Source organism: Myxine glutinosa, chromosome 5 (genome assembly GCF_964187855.1).
Source record: "Myxine glutinosa chromosome 5, kmMyxGlut1.1, whole genome shotgun sequence".
Taxonomy (NCBI): domain Eukaryota; kingdom Metazoa; phylum Chordata; class Myxini; order Myxiniformes; family Myxinidae; genus Myxine; species Myxine glutinosa.
The window spans coordinates 15,624,173-15,647,242 of NC_136265.1; the positions used below are offsets into that span (position 1 = coordinate 15,624,173).

The 23,070-nt window shown below is 47.6% G+C and overlaps 3 non-coding genes across 3 annotated transcripts; all 3 read left to right on the plus strand.

Annotated features, from left to right (window-relative positions):
* Positions 1-2,137: 2,137 nt before the first annotated feature.
* On the plus strand, positions 2,138-2,210 carry TRNAR-CCU (transfer RNA arginine (anticodon CCU)). The gene has a single exon. It is a non-coding gene; the product is annotated as a tRNA-Arg (tRNA).
* Positions 2,211-11,881: 9,671 nt separating this feature from the next.
* On the plus strand, positions 11,882-11,955 carry TRNAR-CCU (transfer RNA arginine (anticodon CCU)). Its single transcript has one exon. It is a non-coding gene; the product is annotated as a tRNA-Arg (tRNA).
* A 6,037-nt stretch (positions 11,956-17,992) lies between these two features.
* On the plus strand, positions 17,993-18,065 carry TRNAR-CCU (transfer RNA arginine (anticodon CCU)). The gene has a single exon. It is a non-coding gene; the product is annotated as a tRNA-Arg (tRNA).
* The last annotated feature ends 5,005 nt before the right edge of the window (positions 18,066-23,070 follow it).

The following is a 23,070-nucleotide window of genomic DNA, read 5'->3' on the forward strand; positions in this document are numbered from 1 at the left end:
ATTAGTCCCTCCACCCTCCCCCACGCATTTGCACCCACCTGAATCCTCCTTCTCACCTCTGTCTCTGACTTATCATCCCCGGTCATTGTTTCCCCCCAGATACTCAAACCCATTTCCTTGTCTGATCCCCTTGCCTTTTCACCTGATATTCGTTTCTTTTCTCTCCTGCCCAACCCACATCACCTCCATTTGCTCCATCTTCTGCTCATGTTTCTCAAATACCTTCTTCCACTCCCCCAGCACTCCACCATAACAACCAGATCATCTTTATACAACATTGCAGAATACCTTTCATGTTTACCTTCCTGCTCACCAGCTCCATCACCATGATAAACATCAATCAGTTCCAAATCACCACAATGTGGAGTAATGAACGTAATGTTGTGAATTTGGGGTAGGGGGGAATATCTAGATCCAGGTAGATCTGCATAGGTAGGTGCTCTGATGATCGTGATAGAAGAACCATCTCGATGTACAGTAAGTCAGGGACCTGTAGCCCGTATGTCGGATTAAGTGTATCTTCGTCCCCGCCACGACGGGGCGGGGCATGTAAAGTAGTTGTCGGGAATATGTTAACTCCATTGTGTGTCGTTCCCTCTGTAAGCATCCCAGTGTTCCTTATCGCAATACATCCCATCGACAGTAGATAGGCCCTTAGTGCACACATTAATTAAATTCCCCCCCTTACAATGACTGACCATAAGAACTGACCGGAAAGGCAAGCAGGCAGCGGCCCACAGTGGTACACCATGGAAGACGAACACCGTGCCAGGCAGGCTGGGAGCCACGCCCAGAAGGGCTCTTGGTTGGTAGAGGGGGAGGGGTGAGCAACAAATACCACACCGATTGGCAGAGCAGGGGAGGGCGTGCGATTAGTCAAAGGAAGGCCAGAGAGCTTCTTCGTGATTGTGGGTGAGAAAGCTAAAGGAGTGACACACTGATTGGCCACCAACCGATGAGACCATGGTCAATCATTGCGGAAGGCGCGAAAGAACTTCCAACAAGCTACACACTGGTTGGAGGAGAAGGGCCGGTGACGTAAAAAGGCGCGAAAGGTGAGAAGTAAACGAGGCACTCGTTGGTAGAGGGAGAGTGCCGACGTCACACCACGAGTGACAAAACGACTCGCTCGCCGACATTTTCCTCTCTTCCCTTGGCCTCTTCCTCTGGACTGTCACTTTAGACTTTTGACCTGTGCTTGCCTTTGGACTGTGGTGGAGAGACCAGCGCCGACGATCATTCTCCCCTGTTGTTCGTGCTGCTGGTGCCTGCGTGCTGTGCTGTGTAGCGCGGGACGGCCCGTGCAGAGAGGGGTGTTCGCGCCAACGCCCGAGCGGTTCATGCCAACAGGAGTGCGGTCGGACGGCTGCGCTTGGAGCTGACCATCCCGGACAATTCCTGACGGCCACATCCAGACAGATAAGCCCACACAAACCACAACACGACGAGACATTAATTTTATTCATCCTCGCCCATTGTTTTGTATTTGAAATCTGAGCGGGGACGTCCCAATTTAGAATTTAGTTTCTTCCATTGCTTTTCCTTGTTCTCGGGTCCGTATTAAATATTCCTTTTGTACATTCTAAATTCAGCTTTTGGTTTGATTTAATAATTTGCAGGGAGAAGACATCGTTCGGGCCAAAAAGGTAAGCCGCGGCATTCTCCCCCAAACCCCTTCTCGCGTGTCGGCCACCATCAATTGGATTGCATAAACACCTTCAAGTAAGCTCGAGTCCATCCGCGATCCCCCGGTCTTAACCAAGGTGCAATCACGCGACAATACCTTTCATGTTTACCTTCCTGCTCACCAGCTCCTTCACCATGATAAACATCAATCAGTTCAAAATCAGCACAACGCGAAGTAATGAACGAACAAGCCTTCGTGGACTGTTTTGAACAAAACTCCTTCACCACGACACATCGTAATTGATAATTATGATAACAATTACACGACCCATCTGATAATTATGGATTTTAAAACACCTGGGTCAATCTCCACCAGATGTTTCACATCACTTGATGAAGACTCAGAATCCAAGATGGCCACCGTCGTAATTCGCGAATGTCAGGGCAACACAAAAAGAGCCATAACCCGTCACAGAAAGATATTTTTGGATCTAGAACCACCTTCCACACAGCCCCAGTGGCCTAATGGATAAGGCACTGGCCTCCTAAGCCAGGGATTGTGGGTTCGAGTCCCATCTGGGGTGATATCTATTTTAAAACAAAATCGAATCACTTGTTCTTGTTGCTCAACCAACACATCGACCTCGTTTTGTCATAATTCCGTCCATAACCTTTTGAGATATCCTGCTCACAGACAATCACGCTGACACTGCCAGGTGTGAAAACATTACCTGCGGCCACCTTCGATGACAGAGGGACCTCGGTTCAAGATCAATTTTACAAATCCTACTGCTGTCGGCCACAAGAAAATAAGGCAATTCTTCTCTGTGTTTATGTCAGTCCACAAATTCTTGACATTAAAACGCCTCAGCCAAACTCCAGCAGATTTTTCATACGTGGAGCGAGGTACCAACACTCCCCATAAACTCAGAGTCGTGATAACTTGCATTTTGACGCCATTTTCTATCCATATTGCATGACACATCTGACATGATGCCATTTTGTATCCATGTAGTGTGGTACATCGAGCATGTGTCGGTTTGTGCATCAATTGTGATGTCTTCGTTTTGGAATCGAACTGTCTTTCACTTCACCCAAAAGGAAGATTATATTGTCGCGTTTCTGGCGATTAAAATCCTCCAAGGAACGGATTTCCAAACGGGCTTTAACTCCAAGGCGCTCAATTCAATGTGACGGTTATACGCGTGGGGAGGGAGTGGGGGAGAAGCCGTAAACTCTTCCCTTCACGAGTCTACCCGACGTCCACGACCCTGCAATTCATTAACTCAAACAACACGGAATAAAAATGTACAAAAATAAACAGGTTTATTAAAGAAAATGCCGGCAACAAAGAAAACACGATAAAACTATATTCCTACTTGGAGCGCTCCCACGCAACCCGAATACAGACAAAGGATAAAATAACTGGAAAATAAATAGCAATGTTTGTGGCACATAGCTCAAAGCGGCTGGTGTATCTCGTCAGGAATCGTCAAAGATCGGATGAGGCTTTGGCAGGAAATGCACGTTCGTTAGCGCGAATCAGGCCTCACGCGCGAACCAGGCCTCACGCGCGAGGCGAATCAGCAGGCGTGCAGCTCGCTCTTTCAGTCGTGCTTGTCCTCACAATCTCTGCACGGAAAACCACCGTTCCCGGCACGTGTCTCTTTCTCCTCATGACCACAAGCAAGATGTCCTCCTCACGACCACCAGTAAGATCTCTAAACACGGCCGTTCACGATGGTGTCCAAAATCAGAAGGGGCGAAAAGATGTCGGCACACGACCGTTCACGATGAGATCCACAACGAGAAGGACCAAAAGGGCGTCGATGCCGAGAGAGATAAAAGGTTGATGCTGAGAGAGACCAAAATGCGACTGTTCACCAACAAAGTCCAAAACGAGAAGGGAAGAGAGGGGCAATAACGAACGTTCGCTGTGGTATTCAGAACGAGAAGTCGCAACAGGAGAAAATGTCGACCAGAGCATTCTTTTATCGTCCAGGCTCTGACATCATCTCAACACGTCTCCGTGTCCGACCCTATCAGCGAGTCTTGTGCCAATCAAACCCAGACCAATCACTGCTCTTAGAGGGGCGTGGCTCTTGGCCTGCCTGTGCATGTGGTGATGTTGTGGCTGCGGCACCAGCGGTATTGTTCGAGGCCTGATTTCCGGTTGGTTTTTTCATGATTGTGTTTAATGGGCGGTTTCTGGCTGTTAGAGTGTGGTGTCATAAGGAATAGAGGAATAAATTACAGAGGCAATTACAAACAGGGAATCAATTACCCATAATCCCTGGCATAGGATGCCATTGCCTTATCCATTAGGCCACTGGGTCTGTACAGAATGTGTATCCACAACCTTTCGAGATATCATACTCACAGCCAGACAAACAGATGGACAGGAGTGAAAACATTGGCCACCTTCGGTGATGTATGTAACAGAGAGCGAGATCAATTTGATGAATTCTGCTGCTGTCGGCCCACACAAAATAATACAATTCTTCTCTGTGTATATGTCCATCCAGTCCTTCTTTCCCTTCTCCCTTTCTTCCCTTTATAAAGCGTGACGTCCAGTGGCATCAAGCTCCTGCCTGCCTTGACCACGATACTCCTCCAGTTCCCTCTGTCCTCAGCCAACTATCTCCACTCTCCAAACATCCCCACCTTACCTCTTCACACAATTCTCCCATCTCAACCGTGGTCTACGTCTTTTCCTCCTACCTTGTTCCCTCAACCGACCCGCTCTCTTTGCCATTCTCTCTTCCCCAATCTGCACCAAGTGTCCAGCCCATCTCATGCATGCAAAGTCCTTCCTTGGCACGTCTGAGCTCCTCAACACATACAAAGCTTTCATCTGCAGCTTGATGGAATGCTGTTCTCCCCTCCGGGCTGGTGCACCTGCCTCACACCTAGCTCGGCTTCACTCTGGAGAAACCAAAGCTTTCAGAATCATTGGAATCTCCTGCGATGAAGCTGATTCTGAGGGTCTTTCACTCTCTCACCACAGGCAGGTTGGTGGTCTTTTCTGTCTTCCACCGACTCCTCTCCTGCCTTGCTCCCCCAGCTCTCTCTGGGCTCTGTCCCCCCAATATTCCGTCCGGTCGCACAAGATCTGCCAGCAACCCTCTCATGGTGAAATTGCCAAAATCAAGACTCTCTTCTCACCTTCACTCTTTCATTCCTTTTTCCCCGCCTCTGGAACAAACTTCCTCACTCTCTTCAATCCCACTCCTCCCTCCGGGTCTTTAAACAGCTGTTCACCACCATCTCTTATCTTCCCCCATCGCAAAACCTTGGTCTTTTCTACCCCCATTAATTCACCCCAAATCTACCTTTTTCAAATTCCATTCCTTCCTGAAAATCCTGGTGGTGTCCATTTGTTTATCCCGTGAACCCCCCATCCCCACCTCCCTCCTTACCACACATCCACCGATGTCGTTGTTCTCTGCTGTTGTTGTGCTTCGCTCTCTCTCCGTCTTTTCTCCCACTCCCTTTATTATATGTTATTTGTGTTAGCACTTGTATGAGCCTCGACTTCGTATCCAAAAAATAATCATCTCAGTCAGCATTTCACCAATCTCCCCATTAAGCTCATCTGCACACCAATCTCCCCATTAAGCTCATCTGCACACCAATCTCCCCATTAAGCTCATCTGCACACCAATCTCCCCATTAAGCTCATCTGCACACCAATCTCCCCACCAAGCTCATCTGCACACCAATCTCCTCTCGCAGGTCATCCATTCTCCTTCTATCCACCCTCTTCACTCCCACAATCCTCCTGACCCAGTTGTTCTCCCAAACCTGCAGCCTCTGTTGTTGTCTGTCAGCACCATCGTCTCCAGACCGTAAAGGTAGACCGACGTTACACATGACATCAAAACCTTCTCTTTCAATCTCCTTGAAATCCTTCTGTCTGCAATTATTCCCTCCACACTCTTCCACACATTCGCACACACATTCGTTTTCTTTTTTTGTATACCGAATCGAGGCTCGTGAAAGAGCTGACATTTACTTCACAAACAAAATATATAAAAAGAGGGAGCGGAAGACAAGAGAATGGGAAGCACGCAAACACTTGAGAGCACGCAACATTTAAGAGCAGGGAGATGTGTGGGAGGGAGAGGGCTTGGGGGGAGGAGCCGTGGGAAGGGGAGGGGGGGGGGGGTGGGAGAAGTATAAAACACAAGGACACCAAGGACTTCCAGGACAGACGTTGGTCTTTCAAAAAGTGGAATTGGGGTGAAATTATCGGGAATAGAAAAGATCAAGGTTTTGGATGGGGGAAGATAAGAGATGGTGGTGAACAGCTGTTTTAAAGATCTGGAGGGTGGAGTGGGATTGAGGAGAGTGAGGGAGTTTGTTCCAGAGGCGGGAGAAAAGAGGCATGAAGGAGTGAAGGTGAGCAGAGAGTCTTGATTTTGGCAGTTTAACCATAAGAGGGTTGCAGGCAGATCTTGTGCGACCTGTAGGAATATTTGCCGGACAGAGCCCAGAGAGAGCTGGGGGGGCAAGGCCAGAGAGGAGTCGGTAGAAGACGGAAAGACCACCAACCTGCCTGCGGTGATTGAGTGAGAGGCCCTTGGAGTTAGCTTCATCGCGGGAGATTCCAATGATTCTGAATGCTTTGCTTTCAACAGCGTGAAGACGAGCTCGGTGTGAGGCAGGAGCACCAGCCCAGAGGGGAGAGCAGTATTCCATTGAGATGCGGATGAAAGCCTTGTACGTGGTGAAGAGCTCAGGTGTGCCAAGGAAGGACTTCGCATGACGGAGGATGCCCAGTCGGCGACTGGCTTTGGAGGCCAGATTTGAAATGTGGTTTTCCCAGGAAAGATCATGGCAGATAGTGAGACCCAAAAGTTTGAGTGACAGAACTTCTTGGAGAGGAATATTCAGAAAGTAGATGGGAGGGTTGTCCAGTCGGTCTTTTCGGAGAGACATCGTAAGAGTGTGAGATTTGTCAGGATTGAAAGACATGTTCCACTTGTTTGCCCAGTCTGTTATTTTTTCCAGGTCTGCAGAGAGTGAGGGGGCTGCAGACTGCCGATCTGAGGGATGAAGAATGGAGCGACAGAGAGTAGAGTCATCAGCAAAGAGATAGAGAGGATTTTCAAGAGAGTCGGAGAGATCATTGATGAAGACCAGAAAAAGCACAGGGCACAGAACACTGCCTTGGGGAATTCCAGCCTGAACAGGAAGAGGAGATGAGAGAAACCCATTCAGGCCACACGTTGACTACGACTAGAGAGGAAGTCCGCCAGCCATGCGTGGAGATTTCCATGGATACCAACAGAGGAGAGTTTGGTGAGCAGAGTGGGGTGCCAGACCGTATCGAAGGCACGTGATATGTCAAGGGAGACAGCTCTAATTTCCTGTTTGGCATGGAGGACCTCCATCCATTGCTGAAAAAGCAGTAGCAGCATGTCCAGAGTAGAGTGACCAGGTCTGAAACCAAATTGATGATCAGAGATCAAGCCATTGGAGAAGAGGAAAGATTTCATATCTGAAGCAATGATGGATTCCATGACTTTACTGATAATTGAGAGAAGGCTGATTGGTCTGTAGATGCTGGGATCTGTTTTTGCACCTTTTTTGTGCAAAGCGGTGATGTTGGCAGATTTCCAAGCAGATGGCAGATGACCTTGAGCAAAAGAGAGTGTGAAGAGAACAGAGAGAGGGAGTGAAAGAGTGGAAGAACAAGATTTTAGGACCCGTGGGCTGATGCCGTCAGGTCCAGTTGCAGAATCAGAGTCGAGGGTTGACAGAAAGTTTTCCACCTTGTCAGGAGGAAAGGACACAGAGTCCAGGAGCAGCTGGGTACGACTGGGTACGGTGGGTACAGAGAGGGATGGGTTTGGGACACAAGATTTAGAGGCAAACACAGAGTTGAGGCATTCAGCTTTTTCACGTGCGGAGTCAGCCGTGTGGCCGTTTGAGGTGAGGGAGGGGATGGAGGGGGAACAAACACCAGAAACAGATTTGACCAGACACCACCAGGATTTGGAAGAGGGAGAGAGATAAGAGAGTTCTGTCCTGAGCACGGAGAGATATTGTTTCCTGGCTCTCCTGAGGGTGGACACACACTTGTTTCGGGCTTTGTGAAAGGAAATGAGATTTCCTTCCGTTGGATTTGCTTTCCAGGAGACGAAAGCAAGTTGTTTCTGGGCAATATCCTCACCACAAGATTCCGTGTATTATGGACGGGAGGAAGGGTATGACAACTGAAGACGAGATGGGGTAAATCTGTGCATGAGAGAGAGCAGTTTACTTTGGAAGAATTCCCAGGATGAGTTGATGTCAGAGGCGGTAGAGATGGGAGACCAGTCCAGATGATTGATGGCTGCTTGAAGACCATGCCAGTTGGCCTGAGTGAAATGCCAGACTCGTCGACGCTGAGGAGGCTCTCTGAGAATGGTCAGAGAGATGTCCACTTTAACAAGCACATGATCAGATGAGCCGATTGGAGCAGAAGAAGAGCAGCAGACATTTTCAGGGAAGTTAGTCATAACCAAGTCCAGAAGAGAAGATGCTCCGTTGATTGAAATCCGGGTCGGGAAATTGACAGATTGTGTCAGTCCCAGTGAGTCACAGAAGTCCTTTGCTGAAGAGCCATGGCTGGTGAGAGAGGGACCCACACCCAGCCAACTGGCATGGTGACAATTGAAATCACCACATATGAGGAAGAGAGAGTTGGGATGGGTAGATAGAAGTTGGTCCATGTTATCAGACAGCGAGATGTAGATGGAGTCATCACTGTTTGGTGGACGGTACAACACACATATGAACAAAAGGTGGGAGCGAAGGGGAAGCCCTCGCCAAAGGTATTCCTGGGGGTGAGGTGGAGAGAGGGCAGTGCAGGGCGAGTGAGGAAGAGAGTTTTTTTATAAAGATAGCAACCCCCCCCCCCCCCCCCCTCCAGGACGAGGCTCAGGTCTATCATACCGGAGGAGGGAGTAACCTGGGAGAGATACCAAGGAATCAGAGACATCATGAAGGAGGAAAGTTTCTGTTAAGCAGATCACGTCTGGTTTGTCAGAAGCAACCTGTATGGAGAGATCAGTCAAGTTTGAGCGAAGGCCCCGGATGTTTGAGGTCCATACTGTTAAAGAAGAGGAAGGGAGAGCATCGGATACAGAACAGGGGGGGGGGGGGGGCGGTAGGGTATGATGTGGAAGAGGAGGAAGAGGTAGGGAGAGCTGTTGAAGGTTTGTCAGAGATTTCAGAACAGCTTGGAGAAAGGGAAGAATGGGGCGGACAAAAGGTTTGATGGTGATTGGGTGAGGCGCAGTGAGGTGTTGTTTGAGGAGGGGGAAGAGTGAGGCAGAAGGTTGAGGGAGATGAAGGTGAGAGTTGGAAGGGGGAAGAAGCAGGGAGGATGCTTTGAGGAGGAGGGGTGAGAGGGGAGTCTAGGAGAGGAGGGGCAAGGGGGGAGATCTGAAAGGGATGGGTGATGGGGAAGATTTGGAGGGGAGGGGCAAGGGGGAAGATTTGAAAGGGATGGGTGATGGGGAAGATTTGGAGGGGAGGGGCAAGGGGGAAGATTTGAAAGGGATGGGTGATGGGGAAGATTTGGAGGGGAGGGGCAAGGGGGAAGATTTGAAAGAGATGGGTGATGGGGAAGATTTGGAGGGGAGGGGTGCGATTGGATTTTGAAAAATGTACGATTAATGGGAAACGAACATTTCTTGCAAAATGAGTTTCTTGCGACGTTCGAGTCAAAAATACGTTTGAGGACGCTGAAGGATGGGTGGAGTTCTGGAGAGTTTAGGAAATGAATGAAAGAGGCACTGTAGCTGTAAGAGATGGAATTTTTTTTTGGAATGAATAGATATTGGTGAGCAAGTCGAAAGCATCCTTTTATAGAACAAGAAGAAAAAGGTGTTATAGTATGTGACAGAATACCATTGTTCAGGGGACAGATGAAACATTTTTTAATGACGTGAACACGTGATCACGAACAGCGTGGTCAAAGAACGAACGAACAAATAAGAACGAAACGGATAAGAACAGAGAAGGGAATATATATATGTATATATATATATATATTTTGAGTTGGGATGAAAACAGAGACAGAGACCGAACGTGAAACGTGAAAAATAGAGACCGAAAGGAATTGCGAGCGCAATCGAAGAACCCGCTGAGACAGAAACAAAGCCTCAAGCCAAGGTCAGACACGGTAGCCTCCGACTACGAGTCGTACGCTTGGCGTCAGAATATGCGACACGAACTGTACCGACGATTCTGTACACAGGTATTCTGTACACAGGTACACACACAGGTATTCTCTACACAGGTATGAAAAACTGACACCAAGAATACTATTAGAGACACACCAATAGTCACATACCCACCGAAAGAAAGATAAAGTTTCGACCTGTGGTAAAGCCGGTATTACGACAAAAAACACAATTGTGAACAGTTACTTATTAACTTCGAAAGCGTGCGCGCATGCACAGCTTTGAAGAGACGTGACGTCACGTGACTTCCCGAGACGAGAAGAGACGTGAAGAGACTTTGAAGAGATTTAAAACGTTGGACAAGTGGTCGATGTTCGGGGAAGTTAGGGGGAGAAGAGAAAATCTAAGAAATAACCAATACAGCGAAGGAAAGAACTTAAATTCACAAAACACCTATGAACACCTATGGGCCGAGATAAACTAGGCCGCGCACGCAGTGGGACAGAAAATGATTAAATTATACAAAAGTTACAAATGTTCCACTTGTTTGCCCAGTCTGTGATTTTGTCCAGGTCTGTAGAGAGTGAGGAGGCTGCAGACTGCCGATCTGAGGGATGAGAAATGGAGCGGCAGAGAGTTGAGTCATCAGCAAAGAGATAGAGAGGATTTTCAAGAGAGTCAGAGAGATCATTGATGAAGACCAGAAAAAGCACAGGGCCCAGAACACTACCTTGGGGAACTCCAGCCAGAACAGGAAGGGGAGATGAGAGAAATTCATTCAGGGCCACACGTTGACTACGACTAGAGGGGAAGTCAGCCAGCCATGAGTGGAGATTTCCATGGATACCATAGGAGAGTTTGGTGAGCAGAGCGGGGTGCCAGACCGTATCGAAGGCACGTGATATGTCGAGGGAGACAGCTCTAATTTCCTGTTTGGCATTGAGGACCTCCATCCATTGTTGAGACAGCAGAAGCAGCATGTCCAGAGTAGAGTGACCTGGTCTGAAACCAAATTGATGATCAGAGATCAAGCCATTGGAGAAGAGGAAAGATTTTATATCCGAAGCAATGATGGATTCCATGACTTTGCTGATAATTGGGAGAAGGCTGATTGGTCTGTCGTTGCTAGGATCTGTTTGACCAGACACCACCAGGATTTGGAAGAGGGAGACAGATAAGGGAGTTCGGTCTTGAGAACGGAGAGATATTGTTTCCTGGCTCTCCTGAGGGTGGACACACACTTGTTTCGGGCTTTGTGAAAGGAAATGAGTTTTCCTTCCATTGGAGTTGCTTTCCAGGAGACGAAGGCAAGTTGCTTCTGGGCAACAGCCTCACCACAAGATTCCGTGTACCATGGACAGGAGGAAGGGTATGACAACTGAAGACGAGATGGGATAAATCTGTGCATGAGAGAGAGAGCAATTTACTTTGGAAGAATTCCCAGGATGAGTTGATGTCAGAGGTGGTAGAGATGGGAGACCAGTCCAGATGATTGATGGCTGCTTGAAGACCGTGCCAGTTGGCCTGAGTGAAATGCCAGACTCGTCGACGCTGAGCAGGCTCCCTGAGAATGGCCAGAGAGATGTCCACTTTAACACGCACATGATAAGATGAGCCGATTGGAGCAGAAGAAGAGCAGCAGACATTTTCAGGGAAGTTAGTCATAACCAAGTCCAGAAGAGAAGATGCTCTGTTGACTGAGATCCGGGTCGGGAAATTGACAGATTGTGTCAGTCCCAGTGAGTCGCAGAAGTCCTTTGCTGACGAGCCATGGCTGGTGAGAGAGGTACCCACACCCAGCCAACTGGCATGGTGACAATTGAAATCACCACATATGAGGAAGGTCCTTCACCACGACACATCGTAATTGATAATTATGATAACAATTACACGACCCACCTGATAATTATGGATTTTAAAACACCTGGGTCAATCTCCACCAGATGTTTCACATCACTTGATGAAGACTCAGAATCCAAGATGGCCACCGTCATTATTCGCGAATGTCAGGCAAACACAAAAAGAGCCATAACCCGTCACAGAAAGATAATTTGGGATCTAGAGCCACATCCCACACAGCCCCAGTGGCCTAATGGATAAGGCACTGGCCTCCTAAGACCAGGGGTTGTGGGTTCGAGTCCCATCTGGGGTGATGTTTATTTTAAAGCAAAATCGAATCACTTGTTCTTGTCGCTCAACCAACACATCAACCTCGTTTCGTCAACATTCCGTCCATAACTTTTTGAGATATCCTGCTCACAGACAAACATGCTGACACTGCCAGGTGCGAAAACATTACCTGCGGCCACCTTCGATGACAGAGGGACCTCGGTTCAAGATCAATTTTACAAATCCTCCTGCTGTCTGCCGCCAGAAAATAAGGCAAATCTTCTCTGTGTTTATGTCCGTCCACAAATTAGTCAGGTTCACTATGTTAACAAACATAATTTCGTTCAAAATTTTGGTAGATCAGCAAAACTCTACATTTTTGGAATATTCAGAGCATGAAGAATCCAAAAATTAATGTTTACATTTGCGTAGACACCTTTGCGAAAATGACACTCAGGACAGTGATGAAGATAGTCAGGTTCACGATGTTAACAAATATAATTTCTTTCAAAAATTTGGGATTAGCAAACCTGTACATTTTTGGAATCTTCAGAGCATGGAGAATCTGAAAATCAATGTTGGCATTTGCACAGACACCGGCATGGCCGCCATTTTGGATTTTGAAAATGGCCACCATAAAATACATATATTGCGCGATCTCGGCTTCTAGTCAACCTAGAGACTTAATTAAATATGCTAATGCTATGTTTTCTGGGTCAAGGAATCCAATAAAGGCCTCAAAATAGTGCTCAGGATTATAGAAAAGCAACAAACAAAGGTAATTGAAAACCATTGTCTTTATATTTGTGATATAACTGTATTACATAATATATGATATTGCAAGTCCTTTGAAGTTATAGGTTGTTATAGGAAGTTATAGGTAGTGTCAGATTGAACTATAAGTCCTATACACAGGATCTACGAGGTCTGTACCGTTCAGGAATATGCTTTTACAGACCTTCATCACTGTCCTGAGTGTCATTTTCGCAAAGGTGTCTACGCAAATGTAAACATTAATTTTTGAATTCCTCATGCTCTGAATATTCCAAAAATGTATAGTTTTGCTAATCTACCAAAATTTTGAACGAAAAAACATAGTGAACCTGACTAAATTCTTGACATTAAAACGTCCCAGCCAAACTCCAGCAGATTTTTCATACGTGGAGCGAGGTACCAACACTCCCCATATACTCAGAGTTGTGATAACGTGCAATTTGACGCCATTTTCTATCCATATTGCATGACACATCTGACATGATGCCATTTTGTATCCATCTAGTGTGGCACATCGAGCATGTGTCGATTTATGCATCAATTGTGATGTCTTAGTTTTGTAATCGAACTGTCTTTCACTTCACCCAAAAGGAAGATTATATTGTCGCGTTTCTGGCGATTAAAATCCTCCAAGGAACGGATTTCCAAATGGGCTTTAACTCCGAGGCTCTCAATTCAATGTGATGGTATTCATTATACGCATGGGGAGGGAGTGCGGGAGAAGCCGTAAACTCTTACCTCCACAAGTCCACCCGACGTCCACGACCCTGCAATACATTAACTCAAACAACACGGAATAAAAATGTACAAAAATAAACAGGTTTTTTAAGGCAAATGCCGGCAACAAAGAAAACACGATAAAACTATATTCCTACTTGGAGCGCTCCCATGCAGACCCGAATACAGACAAAGGATAAAATAACTGGAAAATAAATAGCAATGTTTGTGGCACAAAGCTCAAAGCGGCTGGTGTATCTCGTCAGGAATCGTCAAAGATCGGATGAGGCTTTGACAGGAAATGCACGTTCATTAGCGCGAATCAGGCCTCATGCGCGAACGAGGCCTCACGTGTGAAGCGAATCAGCAGGCGTGCAGCTTGCTCTTCCAGTCGTGCTTGTCCTCACAATCTCTGCACGGAAAACCACCATTCCCGGCCCGTGTCTCTTTCTCCTCATGACCACAAGCAAGATGTCCGCCTCACGACCACCAGTAAGATCTCTGAACATGGCCGTTCACGTTGGTGTCCAAAATCAGAAGGGGCGAAAAGATGTCGGCACACGACCGTTCACGATGAGATCCACAACGAGATGGACCAAAAGGACTTCGATGCCGAGAGAGATAAAAGGTTGATGCTGAGAGAGACCAAAATGCTACTGTTCACCAACAACGTCCAAAACAAGAAGGGAGGAGAGGGGCAATAACGACCGTTCGCTATGGTATCCAGAACGAGAAGTCGCAAGAGGAGAAAATGTCGACCAGAGCATTCTTTTATCGTCTAGGCTCTGACATCATCTCAACACGTCTCCGTATCCGACCCTATCAGCGAGTTCCATATTACCAGTGCTTGTGCCAAACAAACCCAGACCAATCACTGCTCTTAAAGGGGCGTGGCTCTCGGCCTGCCTGTGCATGTGGTGTGGTCGTGGCTGCGGCACCAGCGGTATTGTCAGAGGCCTGATTTCCGGTTGGTTTTTTCATGATTGTGTTTAATGGGCGGTTTCTGGCTCGGTGTCCAGTGCGGTGTCATAAGGAACAGAGAAATAAATTATAGAGGCAATTACAAACAGGGAATCAATTACCCATAATCCCTGGCATCGGTTGCCAATGCCTTATCCATTAGGCCACTGGGTCTGTTCAGAATGTGTATCCGCAACCTTTCGAGATATCCTACTCACAGCCAGACAAACGGATGGACAAGAGTGAAAACATTGGGCACCTTCGGTGATGTCAGTAACAGGGAGCGAGATCAATTTGATGAATTCTGCTGCTGTAGGCCCACACAAAATAAGACAATTCTTCTCTGTGTATATGTCCATCCAGTAATTCTTTCTCTTCTCCTCTTCTTCCCTTTATAAAGGGTGACGTCCAATGGCATCAAGCTGCTGCCCTGCCTTGACCACGATACTCCTCCAGTTCCCTCTGTCCTCAGCCAACTATCTCCACTCTGCAAACACCCCTACCGTACCTCTTCACACAATTCTCCCATCTCAACTGTGGTCTACCTCTTTTCCTCCGACCTTGTTCCCTCAACCGACCCGCTCTCTTTGCCATTCTCTCTTCCCCAATCTGCACCAAGTGTCCAGCCCATCTCGTGCATGAGAAGTCCTTCCTTGGCACCTCTGAGCTCCTCAACACATACAAAGCTTTCATCTGCAGCTTGATGGAATGTACTGTTCTCCCTCTCTGGGCTGGTGCACCTGCCTCACACCGAGCTCGGCTTCACTCTGCAGAAACCAAAGCTTTAAGAATCATTGGAATCTCCCGCGATGAAGCTGATTCTGAGGGTCTTTCACTCACTCACCGCAGGCAGGTTGGTGGGCTTTCTATCTTCTACCGACTCCTCTCCGGCCTATACACCCCCTCCCCCCAGCCCTGTCTGTGCTCTGTACCCCAACTATTCCTGCAGGTCGCACAAGATCTGTCAGCAACCCTCTTATGGTTAAACTGCCAAAATCAAGACTCTCGATTCTCCTTCACTCCTTCATTCATTTTTTCTCCCGCCTCTGGAACAAACTCCCTCACTCTCTTCAATCCCACTCCTCCCTCCAGGTCTTTAAAACAGCTGTTCACCACCATCTCCCTCCCTTCCACAGATCTACCGATGTCCCTGTTCTCTGCTGTGTTGTCCTTCCCTCTCTCTCTCCGTCTTTTCTACCACTCCCTTTATTACATGTTATTTGTGTTCGCACTTGTATGAGCCTCGTCTTAGTATCCAAAAAAATAATAATCTCAGTCAGCATTTCACCAATCTCCTCTCTCAGTTCATCCATTCTCCTTCTGTCCACCCTCTTCGCTCCCACAATCCTCTTGACCCAGTTGTTCTCCCAAACCTGCAGCCTCTGTTGTTGTCTTTCTGTCAGCGCCATCTTCTCCAGACCGTAAAGGTAGACCGACGTTACACATGACATCAGAACCTTCTCTTTCAATCTCCTTGAAATCCTTCTGTCTGACATTATTCCCTCCACGCATTTGCACCCACCTGAATCCTCCTTCTCACCTCTGTCTCTGACTTATCATCCCCGGTCATTGTTTCCCCCCAGATACTCAAACCCATTTCCTTGTCTGATCCCCTTCCCTTTTCACCTGATATTCGTTTCTTTTCTCTCCTGCCCAACCCACATCACCTCCATTTGCTCCATCTTCTGCTCATGTTTCTCAAATACCTTCTTCCACTCCCCCAGCACTCCACCATAACAACCAGATCATCTTTATACAACATTGCAGAACACCTTTCATGTTTACCTTCCTGCTCACCAGCTCCATCACCATGATAAACATCAATCAGTTCCAAATCACCACAACGTGGAGTAATGAACGTAATGTTGTGAATTTGGGGTAGAGGGGAATATATAGATCCAGGTAGATCTGCATAGATAGGTGCTCTGATGATCGTGATAGAAGAACCATCTCGATGTACAGTAAGTCAGGAACCTGTAGCCCGTATGTCGGATTAAGTGTATCTTCATCCCCGCCACGACGGGGCGGGGCATGTAAAGTCGTTGTCGGGAATATGTTAACTCCATTGTGTGTCGTTCCCTCTGTAAGCATCCCAGTGTTCCTTATCGCAATACATCCCATAGACAGGAGATAGGCCCTTAGTGCACACATTAATTAAACCCCCCCCCCCCCCCCTTACAATGACTGACCATAAGAACTGACCGGAAAGGCAAGCAGGCAGCGGCCGCACAGTGGTACAACATGGAAGACGAACACCGTGCCAGGCAGGCTGGGAGCCACGCCCAGAAGGGCTCTTGGTTGGTAGAGGGGGAGGGGTGATCAACAAATACCACACCGATTGGCAGAGCAGGGGAGGACGTGCGATTGGTCAAAGGAAGGCCAGAGAGCTTCTTCGTGATTGTGGGTGAGAAAGGTAAAGGAGTGACACACTGATTGGCCACCAACCGATGAGACCATGGCCAATCATTGCGGAAGGCGCGAAAGAACTTCCAACAAGCTACACACTGGTTGGAGGAGAAGGGCTGGTGACGTAAAAAGGCACGAAAGGTGAGAAGTAAACGAGGCACTGGTTGGTAGAGGGAGAGAGCCGACGTCACACCACGAGTGACAAAACGACTCGCTCGCCGACATTTTCCTCTCTTCCCTTGGCCTCTTCCACTGGACTGTCACTTTAGACTTTTGACCTGTGCTTGCCTTTGGACTGTGGTGGAGAGACCAGCACCGACGATCATTCTCCCCTGTTGTTCGTGCTGCTGGTGCCTGCGTGCTGTGCTGTGTAGCGCTGGACGGCCCGTGCAGAGAGGGGTGTTCGCGCCAACGCCCGAGGGGTTCGCGCCAACAGGAGTGCGGACGGACGGCTGCGCTTGGAGCTGACCATCCCGGACAATTCCTGACGGCCACATACAGACAGATAAGCCCACACAAACCACAACACGACGAGACATTAATTTTATTCATCCTCGCCCATTGTTTTGTATTTGAAATCTGAGCGGGGATGTCCCAATTTAGAATTTAGTTTCTTCCGTTGCTTTTCCTTGTTCTCGGGTCCGTATTAAATATTCCTTTTGTACATTCTAAATTCAGCTTTTGGTTTGATGTAATAATTTGCAGGGAGAAGACATCGTTGGGGCTAAAAAGGTAAGCCGCGGCATTCTCCCCCAAACCCCTTCTCGCGTGTCGGCCACCATCAATTGGATTGCATAAACACCTTCAAGTAAGCTCGAGTCCATCCGCGATCCCCCGGTCTTAACCAAGGTGCAATCACGCGACAATACCTTTCATGTTTACCTTCCTGCTCACCAGCTCCATCACCATGATAAACATCATTCAGTTCAAAATCAGCACAACGCAAAGTAATGAACGAACAAGCCTTCCTGGACTGTTTTGAACAAAACTCCTTCACCACGACACATCGTAATTGATAATTATGATAACAATTACACGACCCATCTGATAATTATGGATTTTAAAACAACTGGGTCAATCTCCACCAGATGTTTCACATCACTTGATGAAGACTCAGATTCCAAGATGGCCACCGTCGTAATTCACGAATGTCAGGGCAACACAAAAATAGCCATGACCCGTCACAGAAAGATATTTTGGGATCTAGAACCACTTTCCACACAGCCCCAGTGGCCTAATGGATAAGGCACTGGACTCCTAACCCAGGGATTGTGGGTTCGAGTCCCATCTGGGGCGATATCTATTTTAAAACAAAATCGAATCACTTGTTCTTGTCGCTCAACCAACACATCGACCTCGTTTCGTCATAATTCCGTCCATAACCTTTTGAGATATCCTGCTCACAGACAAACACGCTGACACTGCCAGGTGTGAAAACATTACCTGCGGCCACCCTCAATGACAGAGGGACCTCGGTTCAAGATCAATTTTACAAATCCTACTGCTGTCGGCCACAAGAAAATAAGGCAATTCTTCTCTGTGTTTATGTCCGTCCACAAATTCTTGACATTAAAACGCCTCAGCCAAGCTCCAGCAGATTTTACAGACGTGGAGCAAGGTACCAACACTCCCCATAAACTCAGAGTCGTGATAACTTGCATTTTGACGCCATTTTCTATCCACATTGCATGACACATCTGACATGATGCCATTTTGTATCCATCTAGTGTGGCACATCGAGCATGTGTCGATTTGTGCATCAACTGTGATGTCTTCGTTTTGGAATCGAACTGTCTTTCACTTCACCCAAAATGAAGATTATATTGTCGCGTTTCTGGCGATTAAAATCCTCCAAGGAACGGATTTCCAAACGGGCTTTAACTCCGAGGCGCTCAATTCAATGTGACGGTATTCATTACACGCGTGGAGAGGGAGTGGGGGAGAAGCCGTAAACTCTTACCTTCACGAGTCCACCCGACGTCCACGACCCTGCAATACATTAACTCAAACAACACGGAATAAAAATGTACAAAAATAAACAGGTTTATCTTATCTATAATTCCAGTAATCTCTGTCTGTACGTTTGTACGTTTGTACGTTTGTCTGTGACCGCTGTTTCTCGACAACCACGGGTCCGATATACTTTTAACTTGCCAGGTATATTGCTGGGGACCCGAGGATGTGCCTTTTCAAGGTTTCATATTAATCGGACAATTACTTACCGAGCTATGTCCAAAAAACGATTCAACCAATCAGAGAGCAGCGAACGATCGCGTGTGCCGAACGTGGCGGGCACACTCTGCCTCGGATGGCACATTTGAGAGCGTATTCATTTATTTCACGTTTGCAAACTATGTTGGCGTTAAACTATGTTTTACAACTAATAAAAACGAATTTGCGATTCATTCGCTTTCCTGCGCGTTTGTGCACGCGATGGCGATTTCTTTACCAAACTCCGGAAGCCGTTCGCTTTGGACCAAACCATTGCATGTAAATAGAGGGGGGGGATTGTCACCACTCGCAAGCCGTTCGCTTTGGACCAAACCATTTCATGTAAATAGAGGGGGGGGGATATAATTTTAGATATAGATATAGTACGGGCATGCCCTAGTCTATCTATAATTCCAGTAATCTCTGTCTGTCTGTACGTTTGTCTGTGACCGCTGTTTCTCGACAACCACGGGTCCGATATACTTTTAACTTGCCAGGTATATTGCTGGGGACCCGAGGATGTGCCTTTTCAAGGTTTCATATTAATCGGACAATTACTTACCGAGCTATGTCCAAAAAACGATTCAACCAATCAGAGAGCAGCGAACGATCGCGTGTGCCGAACGTGGCGGGCACACTCTGCCTCGGATGGCACATTTGAGAGCGTATTCATTTATTTCACGTTTGCAAACTATGTTGGCGTTAAACTATGTTTTACAACTAATAAAAACGAATTTGCGATTCATTCGCTTTCCTGCGCGTTTGTGCACGCGATGGCGATTTCTTTACCAAACTCCGGAAGCCGTTCGCTTTGGACCAAACCATTGCATGTAAATAGAGGGGGGGGATTGTCACCACTCGCAAGCCGTTCGCTTTGGACCAAACCATTTCATGTAAATAGAGGGGGGGGATATAATTTTAGATATAGATATAGTACGGGCATGCCCTAGTCTATCTATAATTCCAGTAATCTCTGTCTGTACGTTTGTTTGTCTGTGACCGCTGTTTCTCGACAACCACGGGTCCGATATACTTTTAACTTGCCAGGTATATTGCTGGGGACCCGAGGATGTGCCTTTTCAAGGTTTCATATTAATCGGACAATTACTTACCGAGCTATGTCCAAAAAACGATTCAACCAATCAGAGAGCAGCGAACGATCGCGTGTGCCGAACGTGGCGGGCACACTCTGCCTCGGATGGCACATTTGAGAGCGTATTCATTTATTTCACGTTTGCAAACTATGTTGGCGTTAAACTATGTTTTACAACTAATAAAAACGAATTTGCGATTCATTCGCTTTCCTGCGCGTTTGTGCACGCGATGGCGATTTCTTTACCAAACTCCGGAAGCCGTTCGCTTTGGACCAAACCATTGCATGTAAATAGAGGGGGGGGATTGTCACCACTCGCAAGCCGTTCGCTTTGGACCAAACCATTTCATGTAAATAGAGGGGGGGGGGATATAATTTTAGATATAGATATAGTACGGGCATGCCCTAGTTAAAGAAAATGCCGGCAACAAAGAAAACACGATAAAACTATATTCCTACTTGGAGCGCTCCCATGCAGACCCGAATACAGACAAAGGATAAAATAACTGGAAAATAAATAGCAATGTTTGTGGCACAAAGCTCAAAGCGGCTGGTGTATCGCGTCAGGAATCGTCAAAGATCGGATGAGGCTTTGGCAGGAAATGCACGTTTGTTAGCGCGAATCAGGCCTCACGTGTGAACCAGGCCTCACGCGCGAAGCGAATCAGCAGGCGTGCAGCTCGCTCTTCCAGTCGTGCTTGTCCTCACAATCTCTGCACGGAAAACTACCGTTCCCGGCCCGTGTCTCTTTCTCTGCATGACCACAAGCAAGATGTCCTCCTCACGACCACCAGTAAGATCTCTAAACACGGCCGTTCACGATGGTGTCCAAAATCAGAAGGGGCGAAAAGATGTCGGCACACGACCGTTCACGATGAGATCCACAACGAGAAGGACCAAAAGGACGTCGATGCCGAGAGAGATAAAAGGTTGATGCTGAGAGAGACCAAAATGCGACTGTTCACCAACAACGTCCAAAACGAGAAGGGAAGAGAGGGACAATAACGACCGTTCGCTGTGGTATCCAGAACGAGAACGGAAGAGAGGGGCAATAACGACCGTTCGCTATGGTATCCAGAACGAGAAGGGAAGAGAGGGGCAATAACGACCGTTCGCTATGGTATCCAGAACGAGAAGTCGCAAGAGGATAAAATGTCGACCAGAGCGTTCTTTTATCGTCCAGGCTCTGACATCATCTCAACACGTCTCCGTGTCCGACCCTATCAGCGAGTCTTGTGACAAACAAACCCAGACCAATCACTGCTCTTAAAGGGGCATGGCTCTTGGCCTGCCTGTGCATGTGGTGATGTCGTGGCTGTGGCACCAGCGGTATTGTTAGATGCCTGATTTCCGGTTGGTTTTTTCATGATTGTGTTTTATGGGCGGTTTCTGGCTCGGTGTCCAGTGCATTGTCAGAAGGAACAGAGGAATAAATTACAGAGGCAATTACAAACAGGGAATCAATGACCCATAATCCCTGGCAAAGGATGCCAATGCCTTATCCATGAGGCCACTGGGTCTGTACAGAATGTGTATCCGCAACCTTTCGAGATATACTACTCACAGCCAGACAAACAGATGGACAGGAGTGATAACATTGGCCACCTTTGGTGATGTCGGTAACAGGGAGCGAGATCAATTTGATGAATTCTGCTGCTGTTGGCCCACACAAAATAAGACAATTCTTCTCTGTGTATATGTCCATCCAGTAATTCTTTCTCTTCTCCTCTTCTTCCCTTTATAAAGGGTGACGTCCAATGGCATCAAGCTGCTGCCCTGCCTTGACCACGATACTCCTCCAGTTCCCTCTGTCCTCAGGCAACTATCTCCACTCTCCAAACACCCCCACCGTACCTCTTCACACAATTCTCCCATCTCAACTGTGGTCTACGTCTTTTCCTCCGACCTTGTTCCCTCAACCGACCCGCTCTCTTTGCCATTCGATCTTCCCCAATCTGCACCAAGTGTCCAGCCCATCTCGTGCGTGCGAAGTCCTTCCTTGGCACCTCTGAGCTCCTCAACACATACAAAGCTTTCATCTGCAGCTTGATGGAATACTGTTCTCCCCTCTGGGCTGGTGCAACTGCCTCACACCGAGCTCGGCTTCACTCTGCAGAAATCAAGGCTTTCAGAATCATTGGAATCTCCCGCGATGAAGCTGATTCTGAGGGTCTTTCACTCTCTCACCGCAAGCAGGTTGGTGGTCTTTCTGTCTTCTACCGGCTCCTCTCCTGCCTTGCTCCGCCAGCTCTGTCTGTGCTCTGTCTGCCAAATATTCCTTCAGGACGCACAAGATCTGCCAGCAACCCTCTTATGGTGAAATTGCCAAAAATCAAGACTCTCTTCTCACCTTCACTCTTTCATTCCTTTTTTCTCCCGCCTCTGGAACAAACTCCCTCACTCTCTTCAATCCCACTCCTCCCTCCAGGTCCTCAAAACAGCTGTTCACCACCATCTCTTATCTTCCCCCTTCCCAAAACCTTGATCTTTTCTACCCCCATTAATTCACCCCAAATCTACCTTTTTCAAATTCCATTCCTTCCTGAAAATCCTGGTGGTGTCCATTTGTTTATCTCGTGAACCCCCCCATCCCCACCTCCCTCCCTTCCACACATCTACCGATGTCGCTGTTCTCTGCTGTTGTTGTGCTTCCCTCTCTCTTCGTCTTTTCTCCCACTCCCTTTATTACATGTTATTTGTGTTATTATTACATGTTATTACATGTTATTCATTATCCCTGGTGTTGGGCTAGCGGCTAGGGTGCCGGCTTCGGATACCTACGATCCGGGGTTCGAATCTCGGTCGATCGCCGAATTAATGCCATGGGGGTTGACTCAGCCTGTTCATCCTTCCGAGATCGGCTAATTGAGTACCAGTTCATTGGTAATTCCCTGTTTGTCGTTGAAGGCGGCAAAAAGGGCATCCGGCCGTAAAACATTGCTTCAAAAAGGGGAACCAAAAAACAACAACTACCACGGTCCCCGAAGAGGCCAACCC